Below are 21,617 nucleotides of genomic sequence, written 5' to 3'. Positions count from 1 at the left end.
AAAATCAGGCCCCAGGAAATGCGTTGCGAGCCCCTTTGGACCATCCAAAAGTGCCCCCAAAGGAAGGCTTTGGGTACAAGAGAACTCCCCAGGGGAGCCTTTACGCAGCCCCACATGCAACTGGACCCTCCGGGTTCGCTTTTTCCGAGAAACCCTAAATATATCCCTAGCCGGCATGGGAGAAGACTGAAAAACCGGGCCCCAGGAAACGCGTTGCAAGCCCCTATGGACCACCAAAAAGTGCCCCCAAGGGAAGGCTTTGGGTACAAGAGAACTCCCCAGGGGAGCCTTTACGCAGCCCCACATGCAACTGGACCCTCCGGGTTCGATTTTTACGAGCAACCCTAAAAGTAGCCCAAGCCGGCATGAAAGAAGACTGAAAAACTGGGCCCCAGAAAAAGCGTTGCAAGCCCCTTTGGACCATCCAAAAGTGTCACCAAAGGAAGGCTTTGGGTACAAGTGAACTCCCCAGGGGAGCCTTTATGCAGCCCCACATGCAACTGGACCCTCCGGGTTCGCTGTTTCCTGAGCAAACCTAAACATAGCCCTAGCCGGCATCGAAGACGACTGAAAAATCAGGCCCTGGAAATGCGTTGCGAGCCCTTTTCGCCCATCCAAAAGTGCCCCCAAAGGAAGGCTTTGGGTACAAGTGAACTCCCCAGGGGAGCCTTTACGCAGCCCCACATGCAACTGGACCCTCCGGGTTCGCTGTTCCTGAGTAAACCTAAACGTAGCCCTAGTCGTCATCTAAGACGAGTGAAAAATCAGGCCCCAGGAAATGCGTTGCGAGCCCCTTTGGACCACCCAAAAGTGCCCCCAAAGGAAGGCTTTGGGTACAAGTGAACTCCCCAGGGGAGCCTTTACGCAGCCCCACATGCAACTGGACCCTCCGGGTTCGCTGTTTCCGAGCATCCCTAAACATATAATTAGTCGGCATCGAAGACAAGTGAAAAATCAGGCCCCAGGAAATGCGTTGCGAGCCCTTTTCGCCCATCCAAAAGTGCCCCCAAAGGAAGCCTTTGGGAACAAGAGAACTCCCCAGGGGAGCCTTTATGCAGCCCCACATGCAACTGGACCCTCCGGGATCGCTGTTCCTGAGCAAACCTAAAAGTAGCCCTAGCCTTCATCGGAGACGAGTGAAAAATGAGACCCCAGGAAATGCGTTGCGAGCCCCTTTGGACCATCCAAAAGTGCCCCCAAAGGAAGGCTTTGGGTACAAGAGAACTCCCCAGGGGAGCCTTTACGCAGCCCCACATGCAACTGGACCCTCCGGGTTCGCTTTTTCCGAGCAACCCTAAATATATCCCTAGCCGGCATGGGAGAAGACTGAAAAACCTGGCCCCAGAAAACTCGTTGCAAGCCCCTTTGGACCACCAAAAAGTGCCCCCAAGGGAAGGCTTTGGGTACAAGAGAACTCCCCAGGGGAGCCTTTACGCAGCCCCACATGCAACTGGACCCTCCGGGTTCGATTTTTACGAGCAATCCTAAAAGTAGCCCAAGCCGGCATGAAAGAAGACTGAAAAACTGGGCCCTAGAAAAAGCGTTGCAAGCCCCTTTGGACCATCCAAAAGTGTCACCAAAGGAAGGCTTTGGGTACAAGAGAACTCCCCAGGGAAGCCTTTACGCAGCCCCACATGCAACTGGACCCTCCGGGTTCGATTATTCCGAGCATCCCTAAACATAGCCCTAGCCGGAATCGAAAACGACTGAAAAATCAGGCCCCAGGAAATGTGTTGCGAGCCCGTTTCGCCCATCCAAAAGTGCCCCCAAAGGAAGGCTTTGGGTACAAGTGAACTTCCCAGGGGAGTCTTTACGCAGCCCCACATGCAACTGGACCCTCCGGGTTCGCTGTTCCAGAGTAAACCTAAACGTAGCCCTAGCCTTCATCGGAGACGAGTGAAAAATCAGACCCCAGGAAATGCGTTGCGAACCCCTTTGGACCATCCAAAAGTGCCCCCAAAGGAAGGCTTTGGGTACAAGAGAACTCCCCAGGGGAGCCTTTACGCAGCCCCACATGCAACTGGACCCTCCGGGTTCGCTGTTTCCGAGCATCCCTAAACATAGCCTTAGCCGGCATCGAAGACGACTGAAAAATCAGGCCCCAGGAAATGCGTTGCAAGCCCCTTTGGACCACCAAAAAGTGCCCCCAAAGGAAGGCTTTGGGTACAAGAGAACTCCCCAGGGGAGGCTTTACGCAGCCCCACATGCAACTGGACCCTCCGAAATCGCTGTTCCTGAGCAAACCTAAACGTAGCCCTAGCCTTCATCGGAGACGAGTGAAAAATCAGGCCCCAGGAAATGCGTTGTGAGCCCCTTTGGACCATCCAAAAATGCCCCCGAAGGAAGGCTTTGGGTACAAGTGAACTCCCCAGGGGAGCCTTTACGCAGCCCCACATGCAACTGGACCCTTCGGGTTCGATTTTTCCGAGCATCCCTAAACATAGCCCTAGCCGGCATCGAAGACGACTGAAAAATAAGGCCCCAGGAAATGCGTTGCAAGCCCCTTTGGACCACCAAAAAGTGCCCCCAAAGGAAGGCTTTGGGTACAAGTGAACTCCCCAGGGGAGCCTTTACGCAGCCCCACATGCAACTGGACCCTCCGGGTTCGCTGTTCCTGAGTAAACCTAAACGTAGCCCTAGCCATCATCTAAGACGAGTGAAAAATCAGACCCCAGGAAATGCGTTGCGAGCCCCTTTGGACCATCCAAAAGTGCCCCCAAAGGAAGGCTTTGGGTACAAGTGAACTCCCCAGGGGAGCCTTTATGCAGCCCCACATGCAACTGGACCCTCCGGGTTCGAATTTTCCGAACAACACTAAATATATGCCTAGCCGGCATGGGAGAAGACTGAAAAACCGGCACCAGAAAACACGTTGCAAGCCCCTTTGGACCACCAAAAAGTGCCCCCAAAGGAAGGCTTTGGGTACAAGAGAACTCCCCAGGGGAGCCTTTACGCAGCCCCACATGCAACTGGACCCTCTGGGTTCTCTGTTCCTGAGCAAAACTAAACCTAACCCTAGCCATCTTCGGAGACGACTGAAAAATCAGGCCCCAGGAAATGCGTTGCGAGCCCTTTTCGCCCATCCAAAAGTGCCCCCAAAGGAAGGCTTTGGGTACAAGAGAACTCCCCAGGGGAGCCTTTACGCAGCCCCACATGCAACTGGACCCTCCGAGTTCGCTGTTTCCGAGAATCCCTAAACATAGCCTTAGTCGGCATTGAAGACGACTGAAAAATCAGGCCCCAGGAAATGCGTTGCGAGCCCTTTTCACACATCCAAAAGTGCCCCCAAAGGAAGGCTTTGGGTACAAGTGAACTCCCCACAGGAGCCTTTACGCAGCCCCACATGCAACTGGACCCTCCGGGATCGCTGTTCCTGAGCAAACCTAAACGTAGCCCTAGCCTTCATCGGAGACGAGTGAAAAATCAGGCCCCAGGAAATGCGTTGCGAGCCCCTTTGGACCACCCAAAAGTGCCCCCAAAGGAAGGCTTTGGGTACAAGTGAACTCCCCAGGGGAGCCTTTACGCAGCCCCACATGCAACTGGACCCTCCGCGTTCGCTGTTTCCGAGCATCCCTAAACATAGCCTTAGCCGGCATCGAAGACGACTGAAAAATCAGGCCCCAGGAAATGCGTTGCAAGCCCTTTTCGCCTATCAAAAAGTGCCCCCAAAGGAAGGCTTTGGGTACAAGAGAACTCCCCAGGGGAGCCTTTACGCAGCCCCACATGCAACTGGACCCTCCGAAATCGCTGTTCCTGAGCAAACCTAAACGTAGCCCTAGCCTTCATCGGAGACGAGTGAAAAATCAGGCCCCAGGAAATGCGTTTCGAGCCCTTTTTGCCCATCAAAAAGTGCCCCCAAATGAAGGCTTTGGGTACAAGAGAACTCCCCAGGGGAGCCTTTACGCAGCCCCACATGCAACTGGACCCTCCGGGATCGCTGTTCCTGAGCAAACATAAACGTTGCCCTAGCCGTCATCTAAGACGAGTGAAAAATCAGGCCCCAGGAATTGCGTTGCGAGCCACTTTGGACCACCCAAAGGTGCCCCCAAAGGAAGGCTTTGGGTACAAGTGAACTCCCCAGGGGAGCCTTTACGCAGCCCCACATGCAACTGGACCCTCCGGGTTCGAATTTTCCGAGCAACACTAAAAATATGCCTAGCCGGCATGGGAGAAGACTGAAAAACTGGGCACTAGAAAACACGTTGCAAGCCCCTTTGGACCACCCAAAAGAGCCCCCAAAGGAAGGCTTTGGGTACAAGTGAACTCCCCAGGGGAGCCTTTACGCAGCCCTACATGCAACTGGACCCTCCGGGTTCGCTGTTTCCGAGTGTCCCTAAACATAGCCCTAGCCGACATCGAAGACGACTGAAAAATCAGGCCCCAGGAAATGCGTTCCAAGCCCTTTTTGCCCATCCAACAGTGCCCCCAAAGGAAGGCTTTGGGTACAAGAGAACAACCCAGGGGAGCCTTTACGCAGCCCCACATGCAACTGGACCCTCCGGGTTCGCTGTTCCTGAGCAAACCTAAACGTAGCCCTAGCCGTCATCGGAGACGAGTGAAAAATCAGGCCCCAGGAAATGCGTTGTGAGCCCCTTTGGACCATCCAAAAGTGCCCCCAAAGGAAGGCTTTGGGTACAAGTGAACTCCCCATGGGAGCCTTTACGCAGCCCCACATGCAACTGGACCCTCCGGGTTCGCTGTTCCTGAGTAAACCTAAACGTAGCCCTAGCAGTCATCTCAGGCGAGTGAAAAATAAGGCCCCAGGAAATGCGTTGTGAGCCCATTTGGACCATCAAAAAGTGCCCCCAAAGGAAGGCTTTGGGTACAAGAGAACTCCCCAGGGGAGCCTTTACGCAGCCCCACATGCAACTGGACCCTCCGGGTTCTCTGTTCCTGAGCAAAACTAAACCTAACCCTAGCCGTCATCGGAGACGAATGAAAAATCAGGCCCCAGGAAATGCGTTGCGAGACCTTTTCGCCCATCCAAAAGTGCCCCCAAATGAAGGCCTTGGGTACAAGAGAACTCCCCAGGGGAGCCTTTACGCAGCCCCACATGCAACTGGACCCTCCGGGTTCGCTTTTTCGGAGCAACCCTAAATATATCCCTAGCCGGCATGGGAGAAGACTGAAAAACCGTGCCCCAGAAAACGCGTTGCAAGCCCCTTTGGACCACCCAAAAGTGTCCCCAAAGGAAGGCTTTGGGTACAAGAGAACTCCCCAGGGGAGCCTTTACGCAGCCCCACATTCAACTGGACCCTCCTGGTTCGATTTTTACGAGCAACCCTAAAAGTATCCCAAGCCGGCATGAAAGAAGACTGAAAAACTGGGCCCCAGAAAAAGCGTTTCAAGCCCCATTGGACCATTCAAAAGTGACACCAAAGGAAGGCTTTGGGTACAAGTGAACTCCCCAGGGGAGCCTTTACGCAGCCCCACATGCAACTGGACCCTCCGGGTTCGCTTTTTCCGAGCATCCCTAATCATAGCCCTAGCCGGCATCGAAGACGACTGAAAAATCAGGCCCCAGGAAATGCGTTGCAAGCCCCTTTGGACCACCAAAAAGTGCCCCCACAGGAAGGCTTTGGGTACAAGTGAACTCCCCAGGGGAGCCTTTACGCAGCCCCACATGCAACTGGACCCTCCGGGTTCGCTGTTCCTGAGCAAACCTAAACGTAGCCCTAGCCGTCATCGGAGACGAGTGAAAAATCAGGCCCCAGGAAATGCGTTCCAAGCTCTTTTCGCCCATCCAAAAGTGCCCCCAAAGGAAGGCTTTGCATACAAGAGAACTCCCCAGGGGAGCCTTTACGCAGCCCCACATGCAACAGGACCCTCCGAGTTCACTGTAACTGAGCAAACCTAAACGTAGCCCTAGCCGTCATCGGAGATGAGTGAAAAATCAGGCCCCAGGAAATGCGTTGCGAGCCCCTTTGAACCATCCAAAAGTGCCCCCAAAGGAAGGCTTTGGGTACAAGAGAACTGCCCAGGGGAGCCTTTACGCAGCCCCACATGCGACTGGACCCTCCGGGTTCGCTGATTCTGAGCATCCCTAAACATAGCCGTAGCCGTCATCGGAGACGACTGAAAAATCAGGCCCCAGGAAATGCGTTCCAAGCCCTTTTTGCCCAGCCAAAAGTGCCCCCAAAGGAAGGCTTTGGGTACAAGAGAACTCCCCAGGGGAGCCTTTACGCAGCCCCACATGCAACTGGACCCTCCGGGTTCGCTTTTTCCGAGAAACCCTAAATATATCACTAGCCGGCATGGGAGAAGACTGAAAAACTGGGCCCCAGAAAACGCGTTGCAAGCCCCTTTGGACCACCCAAAAGTGCCCCCAAAGGAAGGCTTTGGGAACAAGAGAACTCCCCAGGGGAGCCTTTACGCAGCCCCACATACAACTGGACCCTCCGGGTTCGATTTTTCCGAGCAACCCTAAAAATATCCCAAGCTGGCATGAAAGAAGACTGAAAAACTGGGCCCCAGAAAAGCGTTGCAAGCCCCTTTGGTCACCAAAAAGTGCCCCCAAGGGAAGGCTTTGGGTACAAGAGAACTCCCCAGGGGAGCCTTTACGCAGCCCCACATGCAACTGGACCCTCCGAAATCGCTGTTCCTGAGCACACCTAAACGTAGCCCTAGCCGGCATGGGAGAAGACTGAAAAACCGGGCCCCAGAAAACGCGTTGCAAGCCCCTTTGGACCACCAAAAAGTGCCCCCAAGGGAAGGCTTTGGGTACAAGAGAACTCCCCAGGGGAGCCTTTACGCAGCCCCACATGCAACTGGACCCTCTGGGTTCGATTTTTACGAGCAACCCTAAAAGTAGCCCAAGCCGGCATGAAAGAAGACTGAAAAACTGGGCCCCAGAAAAAGAGTTGCAAGTCCTTTTCGCCCATCCAAAAGTGCCCCCAAAGGAAGGCTTTGGGTACAAGTGAACTCCCCAGGGGAGCCCTTACGCAGCCCCACATGCAACTGGACCCTCTGGGTTCGCTGTTTCCGAGCCTCCCTAAACATAACCCTAGCCGTCAGCGGAGGCGAGTGAAAAATCAGGCCCCAGGAAATGCGTTGCGAGCCCCTTTGGACCATCGAAAAGTGCCCCCAAAGGAAGGCTTTGGGTACAAGTGAACTCCCCAGGGGAGCCTTTACGCAGCCCCACATGCAACTGGACCCTCCGGGTTCGCTGTTCCTGAGCAAACCTAAACGTAACCCTAGACGTCATCGGAGACGAGTGAAAAATCAGGCCCCAGGAAATGCGTTTTGAGCCCCTTTGGACCATCCAAAAGTGCCCCCAAAGGAAGGCTTTGGGTACAAGTGAACTCCCCAGGGGAGCCTTTACGCAGCCCCACATGGGACTGGACCCTCCAGGTTCGCTGTTTTGGAGCATCCCTAAACATAGCCCTGGCCGTCATCGAAGACGACTGAAAAATCAGGCCCCAGGACATGTGTTCCGAGCTCTTTTCGCCCATCCAAAAGTGCCCCCAAAGGAAGGCTTTGGGTAAATCTGAAGTTCCCAGGGGAGCCTTTACGCAGCCCAATATGCATTTGCACCCTCTGGGTTCGATGTTCCTGAGCAAACCTAAACGTAGCCCTAGCCGTCATCGGAGATGAGTGAAAAATCAGGCCCCAGGAAATGCGTTGCGAGCCCTTTTCGCCCATCCAAAAGTGCCCCCAAATGAAGGTTTTGGGTATAAGTGAACTCCCCAGGGGAGCCTTTACGCAGCCCCACATGCAACTGGACCCTCCGGGTTCGCTGTTCCTGAGCAAACCTATACGTAGCCCTAGCCGGCATCGGAGACGACTGAAAAATCAGGCCCCAGGAAATGCGTTCCGAGCCCTTTAGCCAAAGATGAGTTTTCAGTCGTGTGCCATGCGGGCCAGAGTTATATATAGGGTTGCTGTGAAAGAGCGAATACGGAGGGTCCAGTTGCATGTGGGGCTGCATAAAGGCTCCACTGGAGAGTTCAGTTGTACCCAAAGCCTTCCTTTAGGGGCACTTCTGGATGGGTGATTGGGGCTTGAAACGCTTTTTCTGTGGCCCGAGTTTTCAGTCGTCTCCCAAGCCGGCTAGGGGTATATATAGTGTTGCTCGGAAACAGCGAACCAGGAGGGTCCAGTTGCATGTGGGGCTGCATAAAAGCTCCCCTGGGGAGTTCAGTTGTACCCAAAGCCTTCCTTTGGGGGCACTTTTGGATGGGTGAAAGGGGCTCGCCATGCGTTTTCTGGGGCCCGCTTTTTCAGTCTTCTCCCATAGCGCCGAGGGATATATTTAGGCTTGCGGTGAAAGAGTGAACCCGGAGGGTCCAGTTGCATGTGGGGCTGCATAGAGGCTCCCCTGGGGAGTTCACTTGTACCCAAACCCTTCCTTTGGGGGTTTTTGGATGGGCGAAAGGGGCTTGGAATGCGTTTTCTGGGGCCCGATTTTTCAGTCTGCAATGAGGGCCAGGGTTATATTTAGGTTTGCTGTGAAAGAGCGAATACGGAGGGTCCAGTTGCATGTGGGGCTGCATAGAGGCTCCCCTGGGGAGTTCATCTGTGCACAAAGCCTTCCTTTGGGGGCACGTCTGGATGGGCGAATGGGGCTTGGAATGAGTTTTCTGGGGCCCGAGTTTTCAGTCTTCTCCCATGCAGGCTAGGGCTATGTTTAGTGGTGTTCGGAAAGATCGAACCCGGAAGGTCCAGTTTCATGTGGGGCTGCATAAAGGCTCCCCTGGGGAGTTCACGTGTACCCAAAGCCTTCCTCTGGGGGCACTTTTGCATGGGCGAAAGGGGCTCGGAATGCGTTTTTTGGGGCCCGAGTTTTCAGTCGTCTCCCATGCCGGCTAGGGGTATATTTAGTGTTGCTCGGAAACAGCGAACACGGAGGGTCCAGTTGCATGTGGGGCTGCATAGAGGCTCCCCTAAGGAGTTCACTTGTACCCAAAGCCTTCCTTTGGGGGCACTTTTGGATGGTCCAAAGGGGCTAGCAACGCATTTCCTGGGGCCTGATTATTCAGTCGTCTTCGATGCCGGCTAGGGATATGTGTAGGGATACTCGGAAACAGCAAACCAGGAGGGTCCATTTGCATGTGGGGCTGCGTAAAGGCTCCCCTGGGGAGTTCACTTGTACCCAAAGCCTTCATTTGGGGGCACTTTGGATGGTCCAAAGGGGCTCACAACAAATTTCCTGTGGCCTGATTTTTCACTCGTCTCCGATGACGGATTGGTCTACGTTTAGGTTTGCTCAGGAACAGCGAACCCGGAGGGTCCAGTTGCATGTGGGGCTGCGTAAAGGCTCCCCTGGGGAGTTCACTTGTACCCAAAGCCTTCCTTTGGGGGCACTTTTGGATGGGCAAAATGTCTCGCAAGGCATTTCCTGGGGTCTGATTTTTCACTCGTCTCCGATGACGGCTAGGGCTACGTTTAGGTTTGCTCAGGAACAGCGAACCCGGAGGGTCCAGTCGCATGTGGGGCTGCGTAAAGGCTCCCCTGGGGAGTTCACTTGTACCGAAAGCCTTCCTTTGGGGGCACTTTTCGATGGTCCAAAGGGGCTCGCAAGGCATTTCCTGGGGCCTGATTTTTCACTCGTCTCCGATGACGGATTGGGCTATGTTTAGTTTTGCTCGGAAACAGCGAACCCGGAGGGTCCAGTTGCATGTGGGGCTGCGTAAAGGCTCCCCTGGGGAGTTCACTTGTACCCAAAGCCTTCCTTTGGGGGCACTTTTTGATAGGCGAAAAGGGCTTGGAACGCTTTTTCTGGGGCCCGGTTTTTCAGTCTTCTCCCATGCCGGCTAGGGATATATTTAGGGTTACTCGGAAAAATCGAACCCGGAGGGTCCTGTTTCATGTGGGGCTGCGTAATGGCTCCCCTGGGAACATCAGATGTACCCAAAGCCTTCCTTTGGGGGCACTTTTGGATGGTCCAAAGGGGCTCGCAACGCATTTCCTGGGGTCTGATTTTTCACTCGTCTCCGATGACGGCTAGGGCTACGTTTAGGTTTGCTCAGGAACAGCGAACCCGGAGGGTCCAGTTGCATGTGGGGCTGCGTAAAGGCTCCCTGGGAACTTCAAATGTACCGAAAGCCTTCCTTTGGGGGCACTTTTGGATGGTCCAATGGGTCTCGCAACGAATTTCCTGGGGCCTGATTTTTCACTCGTCTCCGATGACGGCTAGGGCTACGTTTAGGTTTGCTCAGGAACAGCGAACCCGGAGGGTCCAGTTGCATGTGGGGCTGCGTAAAGGCTCCCCTGGGGAGTTCTCTTGTACCCAAAGCCTTCCTTTGGGGGCACTTTTGGATGGGCGATAGGGGCTTGCCACGCTTTTTCTTTGGCCCGGTTTTTCAGTCTTCTCCCATGCCGGCTAGGGATATATTTAGGGTTGCTCGGAAAAATCGAACCCGGAGGGTCCAGTTGCATGTGGGGCTGCGTAAAGGCTCCCCTGGGAACTTCAGATGTACCCAAAGCCTTCCTTTGGGGGCACTTTTGGATGGTCCAAAGGGGCTTGGAACGTATTTCCTCGGGCCTGATTTTTCAGTCGTCTTCGATGCCGGCTAGGGCTACGTTTAGTTTTACTCAGGAACAGCGAACCCGGAGGGTCCAGTTGCATGTGGGGCTGCGTAAAGGCTCCCCTGGGGAGTTCACTTGTACCCAAAGCCTTCCTTTGGGGGCACTTTTGGATGGGCGATAGGGGCTTGCCACGCTTTTTCTTTGGCCCGGTTTTTCAGTCTTCTCCCATGCCGGCTAGGGATATATTTAGGGTTGCTCGGAAAAATCGAACCCGGAGGGTCCAGTTGCATGTGGGGCTGCGTAAAGGCTCCCCTGGGAACTTCAGATGTACCCAAAGCCTTCCTTTGGGGGCACTATTGGATGGGCGATAGGGGCTTGCAACGTGTTTTCTGGGACCCGGTTTTTCAGTCTTCTCCCATGCCGGATAGGTATATATTTAGGGTTGCTCGGAAAAATCGAACCTGGAGGGTCCAGTTGCATGTGAGGCTGCGTAAAGGCTCCCCTGGGGAGTTCTCTTGTACGCAAAGCCTTCCTTTGGGGGCACTTTTGGATGGTCCAAAGGGGCTCGCAACGCATTTCCTGGGGCCTGATTTTTCAGTCGTCTCCGATGACGTCTAGGGCTACGTTTAGGTTTGCTCAGGAACAGCGAACCCGGAGGGTCCAGTTGCATATGGGGCTGCGTAAAGGCTCCTGTGGGGAGTTCACTTGTACCCAAAGCCTTCCTTTGGGGGCACTTTTGGATGGGCGAAAAGGGCTTGGAACGCATTTCCTGGGGCCTGATTTTTCACTCGTCTGAGATGACGGCTAGGGCTACGTTAAGGTTTACTCAGGAAAATCGAACCCGGAGGGTCCAGTTGCATGTGGGGCTGCGTAAAGGCTCCCCTGGGGAGTTCACTTGTACCCAAATCCTTCCTTTGGGGGCACTTTTGCATGGTCCAAAGGGGCTTGGAAAGCATTTACTGGGGCCTGATTTTTCAGTCGTCTTCGATGCCGGCTAGGGCTACGTTTAGGTTTGCTCAGGAGCAGCGAACCTGGAGGGTCCAGTTGCATGTGGGGCTGCGTAAAGGCTCCCCTGGGATCTTCAAATGTACCCAAAGCCTTCCTTTGGGGGCACTTTTGGATGGTCCAAAGGGGCTCGCAACGCATTTCGTGGGGCCTGATTTTTCACTCGTCTCCGATGACGTCTAGGGCTACGTTTAGGTTTGCTCAGGAACAGCGAACCCGGAGGGTCCAGTTGCATGTGGGGCTGCGTAAAGGCTCCTGTTGGGAGTTCACTTGTACCCAAAGCCTTCCTTTGGGGGCACTATTGGATTGGCGATAGGGGCTTGCAACGTGTTTTCTGGGACCCGGTTTTTCAGTCTTCTCCCATGCCGGCTAGGTATATATTTAGGGTTGCTCGGAAAAATCGAACCTGGAGGGTCCAGTTGCATGTGAGGCTGCGTAAAGGCTCCCCTGGGGAGTTCACTTGTACCCAAAGCCTTCCTTTGGGGGCACTTTTGGATGGTCCAAAGGGGCTCGCAACGCATTTCCTGGGGCCTGATTTTTCACTCGTCTCCGATGACGTCTAGGGCTACGTTTAGGTTTGCTCAGGAACAGCGAACCCGGAGGGTCCAGTTGCATGTGGGGCTGCGTAAAGGCTCCCCTGGGGAGTTCACTTGTACCCAAAGCCTTCCTTTGGGGGCACTATTGGATGGGCGATAGGGGCTTGCAACGTGTTTTCTGGGGCCCGGTTTTTCAGTCTTCTCCCATGCCGGCTAGGTATATATTTAGGGTTGCTCGGAAAAATCGAACCTGGAGGGTCCAGTTGCATGTGAGGCTGCTTAAAGGCTCCCCTGGGGAGTTCTCTTGTACCCAAAGCCTTCCTTTGGGGGCACTTTTGGATGGTCCAAAGGGGCTCGCAACGCATTTCCTGGGGCCTGATTTTTCACTCGTCTCCGATGACGGCTAGGGCTACGTTTCGGTTTGCTCAGGAACAGCGAACCCGGAGGGTCCAGTTGCATGTGGGGCTGCGTAAAGGCTCCCCTGGGGAGTTCAGTTGTACCCAAAGCCTTCCTTTGGGGGCACTTTTGGATGGTCCAAAGGGGCTCAAAACGCATTTCCTGGGGCCTGATTTTTCAGTCGTCTCCGATGACGGCTAGGGCTACGTTTAGGTTTGCTCAGGAACAGAGAACCCGGAGGGTCCAGTTGCATGTGGGGCTGCGTAAAGGCTCCCCTGGGGAGTTCACTTGTACCCAAAGCCTTCCTTTGGGGGCACTTTTGGATGGTCCAAAGGGGCTCGCAACGCATTTCCTGGGGCCTGATTTTTCACTCGTCTCCGATGACGGCTAGGGCTATTTTTAGTTTTGCTCGGAAAGAGCGAACCCGGAGGGTCCAGTTGCATGTGGGGCTGCGTAAAGGCTCCCCTGGGGAGTTCACTTGTACCCAAAGCCCTCCTTTGGGGGCACTTTTGGATGGGCGATAGGGGCTTGCAACGCGTTTTCTGGGGCCCAATTTTTCAGTCTTCTCCTATGCCGGCTAGGGATATATTTAGTGTTGCTCGGAAAAATCGAACCCGGAGGGTCCAGTTGCATGTGGGGCTGCGTAAAGGCTCCCCTGGGGAGTTCACTTGTACCCAAAGCCTTCCTTTGGGGGCACTTTTGGATGGTCCAAAGGGGCTCGCAACGCATTTCCTGGGGCCTGATTTTTCAGTCGTCTCCCATGCCGGCTAGGGTTATATATAGTGTTGCTCGGAAACAGCAAACCCGAAGGGTCCAGTTGCATGTGGGGCTGCATAAAGGCTCCCCTGGGGAGTTCAGTTGTACCCAAAGCCTTCCTTTGGGGACACTTTTGGATGGGCGAATGGGGCTTCTAATGCATTTTATGGGGCCCAATTTTTCAGTCTTCTCCATTTGCGGCTAGGGCTATATTTAGTCTTGTGGTGAAAGATTAAACCCGGAGGGTCCAGTTGCATGTAAGGATGCGTAAAGGCTCCCCTGGGGAGTTCACTTGTACCAAAAGCCTTCCTTTGGGGGCTCTTTTGAATGGGAAAAAGGTGCTCGAAATGCGTTTTCTGGGGCCCGACTTTTCAGTCGTCTCCCATGCCGGCTAGGGTTATGTTTAGTGTTGCTCGGAAACAGCGAACCCAGAGGGTCCAGTTGCATGTGGGGCTGCATAAAGGCTTCCCTGGGGAGTTCACTTGTAACTAAACCTTCCTTTGGGGGCACTTTTGAATGGGCGATAGGGGCTTGCCACGCGTTTTCTGGGGCCCGGTTTTTCAGTCTTCTCCCATGCCGGCTAGGGATATATTTAGGGTTGCTCGGAAAAATCGAACCTGGAGGGTCCAGTTGCATGTGGGGCTGCGTAAAGGCTCCCCTGGGAACTTCAGATGTACCCAAAGCCTTCCTTTGGGGGCACTTTTCGATGGTCCAAAGGGGCTCACAACGCATTTCCGGGGGCCTCATTTTTCACTCGTCTCCGATGACTGCTAGGGCTACGTTTAGGTTTGCTCAGGAACAGCGAACCCGGAGGGTCCAGTTGCATGTGAGGCTGCGTAAAGGCTCCCCTGGGGAGTTCACTTGTACGCAAAGCCTTCCTTTAGGGGCACTTTTGGATGGTCCAAAAAGGCTTACCACGCATTTCCTGGGGCCGGATTTTTCACTCGTCTCCGATGATGGCTAGGGCTACGTTTAGGTAAACTCAGGAACAGCGAACCCGGAGGGTCCAGTTGCATGTGGGGCTGCGTAAAGGCTCCCCTGGGGAGTTCTCTTGTACCCAAAGCCTTCCTTTGGGGGCACTTTTGGATTGTCCAAAGGGGCTCGCAACGCATTTCCTGGGGCCTGATTTTTCACTCGTCTCCGATGACGGCTAGGGCTACGTTTAGGTTTGCTAAGGAACAGCGCACCCGGAGGGTCCAGTCGCATGTGGGGCTGCGTAAAGGCTCCCCTGGGGAGTTCTCTTGTACCCAAAGCCTTCCTTTGGGGGCACTTTTGGATGGGCGAAAAGAGCTTGGAACGCATTTCCTGGGGCCTGATTTTTCAGTCGTCTTCGATGCCGGCTAGGGCTATGTTTAGGGATAGTCGGAAACAGCGAACCCGGAGGGTCCAGTTGCATGTGGGGCTGCGTAAAGGCTCCCCTGGGGAGTTCACTTGTACCCAAAGCCTTCCTTTGGGGGCACTTTTGGATGGTCCAAAGGGGCTCGCAACGCATTTCCTGGGGCCTGATTTTTCACTCGTCTCCGATGACGGCTAGGGCTACGTTTAGGTTTGCTCAGGAGCAGCGAACCTGGAGGGTCCAGTTGCATGTGGGGCTGCGTAAAGGCTCCCCTGGGAACTTCAAATGTACCCAAAGCCTTCCTTTGGGGGCACTTTTGGATGGTCCAAAGGGGCTCGCAACGCATTTCCTGGGGCCTGATTTTTCACTAGTCTCCGATGACGGCTAGGGCTACGTTTCGGTTTGCTCAGGAACAGCGAACCCGGAGGGTCCAGTTGCATGTGGGGCTGCGTAAAGGCTCCCATGGGGAGTTCTCTTGTATGCAAAGCCTTCCTTTGGGGGCACTTTTCGATGGTCCAAAGGGGCTCGCAACGCATTTCCTGGGGCCTGATTTTTCAGTCGTCTCCCATGCCGGCTAGTGTTATATATAGTGTTGCTCGGAAACAGCAAACCCGAAGGGTCCAGTTGCATGTGGGGCTGCATAAAGGCTCCCCTGGGGAGTTCAGTTGTACCCAAAGCCTTCCTTTGGGGGCACTTTTGGATGGGCGAATGGGGCTTCTAATGCATTTTCTGAGGCCCGATTTTTCAGTCTTCTCCCATTGCGCCGACGGATATATTTAGGCTTGCGGTGAAAGAGTGAACCCGGAGGGTCCAGTTGCATGTGGGGCTGCATAGAGGCTCCCCTGGGGAGTTCACTTGTACCCAAAGCCTTCATTTGGGGGTTTTTGGATGGGCGAAAGGGGCTTAGAATGCGTTTTCTGGGGCCCGATTTTTCAGTCTGCAATGCGGGCCAGGGTTATATTTAGGTTTGCTGTGAAAGAGCGAACCCGGAGGGTCCAGTTGCATGTGGGGCTGCGTAAAGGCTCCCCTGGGGAGTTCTCTTGTACCCAAAGCCTTCCCTTGGGGCACGTCTGGATGGGCGAATGGCGCTTGGAATGAGTTTTCTGGGGCCCGAGTTTTCAGTCTTCTCCCATGCTGGCTAGGGCTATGTTTAGTGTTGCTCGGAAAGATCGAACCCGGAAGGTCCAGTTTCATGTGGGGCTGCATAAAGGCTCCCCTGGGGAGTTCTCTTGTACCCAAAGCCTTCCTCTGGGGGCACTTTTGCATGGGCGAAAGGGGCTCGGAATGCGTTTTTTGGGGCCCGAGTTTTCAGTCGTCTCCCATGCCGGCTAGGGTTATATTTAGTGTTGCTCGGAAACAGAGAACAAGGAGGTTCCAGTTGCATGTGGGGCTGCATAGAGGCTCCCCTGGGGAGTTCACTTGTACCCAAAGCCTTCCTTTGGGGGCGCTTTTGGATGGTCCAAAGGGGCTCGCAACGCATTTCCTGGGGCCTGATTATTCAGTAGTCTTCGATGCCGGCTACGGTTATGTGTAGGGATACTCGGAAACTGCGAACCCGGAAGGTCCATTTGCATGTGGGGCTGCGTAAATGCTCCCCTGGGGAGTTCACTTGTACCCAAAGACTTCCTTTGGGGGCACTTTTGGATGGGCGAAAAGGTCTCGCAACGCATTTCCTGGGGCCTGATTATTCAGACGTCTTCGATGCCGGCTAAGGCTATGTTTAGGGATACTCGGAAACAGGAAACCCGGAGGGTCCATTTGCATGTGGGGCTGCGTAAAGGCTCCCCTGGGGAGTTCACTTGTACCCAAAGCCTTCCTTTGGGGGCACTTTTGGATGGGCGAAAAGGGGCTCGCAACGCATTTCCTAGGGCCTGATTTTTCACTCGTCTCCGATGACGGATAGGGCTATGTTTAGTTTTGCTCGGAAACAGCGAACCCGGAGGGTCCAGTTGCGTGTGGGGCTGCGTAAAGGCTCCCCTGGGGAGTTCTCTTGTACCCAAAGCCTTCCTTTGGGGGCACTTTTGGATGGGCGATATGTGCTTGCAACGTGTTTTCTGGGGCCCGGTTTTTCAGTCTTCTCCCATGCCGGCTAGGGATATGTTTAGGGTTGCTCGGAAAATCGAACCCGGAGGGTCCAGTTGCATGTGGGGCTGCGTAAAGGCTCCCCTGGGAACTTCAGATGTACCCAAAGCCTTTCTTTGGGGGCACTTTTAGATGGTCCAAAGGGGCTCGCAACGCATGTCCTGGGGCCTGATTTTTCACTCGTCTCCGATGACAGCTAGGGCTAAGTTTAGGTTTGCTCAGGAACAGCGAACCCGGAGGGTCCAGTTGCATGTGGGGCTGCGTAAAGGCTCCCCTGGGGAGTTCACTTGTACCCAAAGCCTTCCTCTGGGGGCACTTTTGGATGGTCCAAAGGGGCTCGCAATGCATTTCCTGGGGCCTGATTTTTCACTCGTCTCCGATGACGGCTAGGGCTATGTTTAGTTTTGCTCGGAAACCGCGAACCCGGAGGGTCCAGTTGCGTGTGGGGCTGCGTAAAGGCTCCCCTGGGGAGTTCTCTTGTACCCAAAGCCTTCCTTTGGGGGCACTTTTGGATGGGCGATATGTGCTTGCAACGTGTTTTCTGGGGCCCGGTTTTTCAGTCTTCTCCCATGCCGGCTAGGGATATGTTTAGGGTTGCTCGGAAAATCGAACCCGGAGGGTCCAGTTACATGTGGGGCTGCGTAAAGGCTCCCCTGGGAACTTCAGATGTACCCAAAGCCTTTCTTTGGGGGCACTTTTAGATGGTCCAAAGGGGCTCGCAACGCATGTCCTGGGGCCTGATTTTTCACTCGTCTCCGATGACAGCTAGGGCTAAGTTTAGGTTTGCTCAGGAACAGCGAACCCGGAGGGTCCAGTTGCATGTGGGGCTGCGTAAAGGCTCCCCTGGGGAGTTCACTTGTACCCAAAGCCTTCCTCTGGGGGCACTTTTGGATGGTCCAAAGGGGCTCGCAATGCATTTCCTGGGGCCTGATTTTTCACTCGTCTCCGATGACGGCTAGGGCTATGTTTAGTTTTGCTCGGAAACCGCGAACCCGGAGGGTCCAGTTGCATGTGGGGCTGCGTAAAGGCTCCCCTGGGGAGTTCACTTGTACCCAAAGCCTTCCCTTGGAGGCACTTTTGGATGGGCGAAAAGGGCTTGGAACGCATTTCCTGGGGTCTGATTATTCAGTCGTCTTCGAAGCCGGCTAGGGTTATTTTTAGGGATACTCGGAATTAGCAAACCCGGAGGGTCCAGTTGCATGTGGGGCTGCGTAAAGGCTCCCCTGGGGAGTTCACGTGAACCCAAAGACTTCCCTTGGGGGCACTTTTGGATGGGCAAAAAGGGCTTGGAACGCATTTCCTGGGGCCTGATTTTTCAGTCGTCTCCGATGACGGCTATGGAAATGTTTAGGTTTGCTCAGGAACAGCGAAAACTGAGGGTCCAGTTGCATGTGGGGCTGCGTAAAGGCTCCCCTGGGGAGTTCACGTGAACCCAAAGACTTCCTTTGGGGGCACTTTTGGATGGTCCAAAGGGGCTTGGAACGCATTTCCTGGGCCCTGATTTTTCAGTCATCTTCGATGCCGGCTAGGGTTATGTTTAGGGATGCTCGGAAACAGCGAACCCGGAGGGTCCAGTTGCATGTGGGGCTGCGTAAAGGCTCCCCTGGGGAGTTCACGTGAACCCAAAGACTTCCTTTGGTGACACTTTTGGATGGGCGAAAGGGGCTTGCAACGCGTTTTCTGGGGCCCGGTTTTTCAGTCTTCTCCCATGCCGGCTAAGGATATATTTAGGGTTGCTCGGAAAAATCGAACCTGGAGGGTCCAGTTGCATGTGGGGCTGCGTAAAGGCTCCCCTGGGAACTTCAGATGTACCCAAAGCTTTCCTTTGGGGGCACTTTTGGATGGGCGAAAAGGGCTCGTAACGCATTTCCTGGGGCCTGATTTTTCAGTCGTCTACGATGACGGCTATGGAAACGTTTAGGTTTGCTCAGGAACAGCGATCCCGGAGGGTCCAGTTGCATGTGGGGCTGCGTAAAGTCTCCCCTGGGGAGTTCACTTTGGGGGCACTTTTGGATGGTCCAAAGGGGCTCGCAACGCATTTCCTGGGGCCTGATTTGTCACTCGTCTCCGATGACGGCTAGGGCTACATTTAGGTTTGCTCAAGAACAGCGAACCCGGAGGGTCCAGTTGCATGTGGGGCTGCGTAAAGGCTCCCCTGGGGAGTTCACTTGTACCCAAAGCCTTCATTTGGGGGCACTTTTGGATGGGCAAAAAGGGCTTGGAACGCATTACCTGGGGCCTGATTTTTCAATCGTCTTCAATGCCGGCTAGGGCTATGATTAGGGATACTCGGAAACAGCAAACCCGGAGGGTCCAGTTGCATGTGGGGCTGCGTAAAGGCTCCCCTGGGGAGTTCACTTGTACCCAAAGCCTTCCTTTGGGGGCACTTTTGGATGGTCCAAAGGGGCTCGCAACGCATTTCCTGGGGCCTAATTTTTCACTCGTCTCCGATGACGGCTAGGGCTATGTTTAGGGATGCTCAGGAACAGCGAACCCGGAGGGTCCAGTTGCATGTGGGGCTGCGTAAAGGCTCCCCTGGGGAGTTCACTTGTACCCAAACCCTTCCTTTGGGGGCACTTTTGGATGGGCAAAAGTGTCTCGCAATGCATTTCCTGGGGCCTGATTTTTCACTCGTCTCCGATGACGGCTATGGAAACGTTTAGGTTTGCTCAGGAACAGCGATCCCGGAGGGTCCAGTTGCATGTGGGGCTGCGTAAAGGCTCCCCTGGGGAGTTCTCTTGTACCCAAAGCCTTCCTTTGGGGTCACTTTTGGATGGTCCAAAGGGGCTCGCAACGCATTTCCTGGGGCCTGATTTTTCAGTCGTCTTCGATGCCGGCTAGGGCTATGTTTAGGGATACTCGGAAACAGCGAACCCGGAGGGTCCAGTTGCATGTGGGACTGCGTAAAGGCTCCCCTGGGGAGTTCACTTGTACCGAAAGCCCTCATTTGGGGGCATTTTTGGATGGGCGAAAAGGGCTCGCAACGCATTTCCTGGGGCCTGATTTTTCAGTCACATTCGATGCCGGCTAGGGTTATGTTTAGGAATGCTCGGAAATTCGAACCCGGAGGGTCCAGTTGCATGTGGGGCTGCGTAAAGGCTCCCCTGGGGAGTTCACTTGTACCCAAAGCCTTCCTTTTGTGACACATTTGGATGGGCGAAAGGGGATTGCAACGCTTTTTCTGGGGCCCGGTTTTTCAGTCTTCTCACATGCCGGCTAGGGATATATTTAGGGTTGCTCGGAAAAATCGAACCCGGAGGGTCCAGTTGCATGTGGGGCTGCGTAAAGGCTCCCCTGGGAACTTCAGATGTACCCAAAACATTCCTCTGGGGGTACTTTTGGATGGGCGAAAAGGGCTTGGAACGCATTTCCTGGGGCCTGATTTTTCACTCGTCTCCGATGACGGCTAGGGCTACGTATAGGTTTGCTCAGGAACAGCGAACCCGGAGGGTCCAGTTGCATGTGGGGCTGCGTAAAGGCTCCCCTGGGGAGTTCACGTGAACCCAAAGACTTCCCTTGGGGGCACTTTTGGATGGGCAAAAAGGGCTTGGAACGCATTTCCTGGGGCCTGATTTTTCAGTCGTCTCCGATGACGGCTATGGAAATGTTTAGGTTTGCTCAGGAACAGCGAAAACTGAGGGTCCAGTTGCATGTGGGGCTGCGTAAAGGCTCCCCTGGGGAGTTCACTTGTACCCAAAGCCTTCCTTTGGGGGCACTTTTGGATGGTCCAAAGGGGCTTGGAACGCATTTCCTGGGCCCTGATTTTTCAGTCATCTTCGATGCCGGCTAGGGTTATGTTTAGGGATGCTCGGAAACAGCGAACCCGGAGGGTCCAGTTGCATGTGGGGCTGCGTAAAGGCTCCCCTGGGGAGTTCACGTGAACCCAAAGACTTCCTTTGGTGACACTTTTGGATGGGCGAAAGGGGCTTGCAACGCGTTTTCTGGGGCCCGGTTTTTCAGTCTTCTCCCATGCCGGCTAAGGATATATTTAGGGTTGCTCGGAAAAATCGAACCTGGAGGGTCCAGTTGCATGTGGGGCTGCGTAAAGGCTCCCCTGGGAACTTCAGATGTACCCAAAGCTTTCCTTTGGGGGCACTTTTGGATGGGCGAAAAGGGCTCGTAAAGCATTTCCTGGGGCCTGATTTTTCAGTCGTCTACGATTTCGGATATGGAAAGGTTTAGGTTTGCTCAGGAACAGCGATCCCGGAGGGTCCAGTTGCATGTGGGGCTGTGTAAAGTCTCCCCTGGGGAGTTCACTTTGGGGGCACTTTTGGATGGTCCAAACGGGCTCGCAACGCATTTCCTGGGGCCTAATTTGTCACTCGTCTCCGATGACGGCTAGGGCTACGTTTAGGTTTGCTCAGGAACAGCGAACCCGAGGGTCCAGTTGCATGTGGGGCTGCGTAAAGGCTCCCCTGGGGAGTTCACTTCTACCCAAAGCCTTCCTTTTGTGACACATTTGGATGGGCGAAAGGGGATTGCAACGCGTTTTCTGGGGCCCGGTTTTTCAGTCTTCTCACATGACGGCTAGGGATATATTTAGGGTTGCTCGGAAAAATCGAACCCAAAGGGTCCAGTTGCACGTGGGGCTGCGTAAAGGCTCCCCTGGGGAGTTCTCTTGTACCCAAAGCCTTCCTTTGGGGGCACTTTTGGATGGTCAAAAGTGTCTCGCAAGGCATTTCCTGGGGTCTGATTTTTCAGTCGTCTCCGATGACGGCTATGGAAACGTTTAGGTTTGCTCAGGAACAGCGATCCCGGAGGGTCCAGTTGCATGTGGGGCTGCGTAAAGGCTCCCCTGGGGAGTTCATTTGTACCCAAAGCCTTCCTTTGGGGGCACTTTTGGATGGTCCAAAGGGGCTCGCAACGCATTTCCTGGGGCCTAATTTTTCACTCGTCTCCGATGACGGCTAGGGCTATGTTTAGGTTTGCTCAGGAACAGCGATTTCGGAGTTTCCAGTTGCATGTGGGGCTGCGTAAAGGCTCCCCTGGGGAGTTCACTTGTACCCAAAGCCTTCCTTTGGGGGCACTTTTGGATGGTC

This window comes from Anas platyrhynchos, chromosome 31 (genome assembly GCF_047663525.1).
Source record: "Anas platyrhynchos isolate ZD024472 breed Pekin duck chromosome 31, IASCAAS_PekinDuck_T2T, whole genome shotgun sequence".
Lineage (NCBI taxonomy): Eukaryota > Metazoa > Chordata > Aves > Anseriformes > Anatidae > Anas > Anas platyrhynchos.
The sequence above is the reverse complement of the archived record's forward strand: the minus strand, read 5'-3'. Positions refer to the sequence as shown.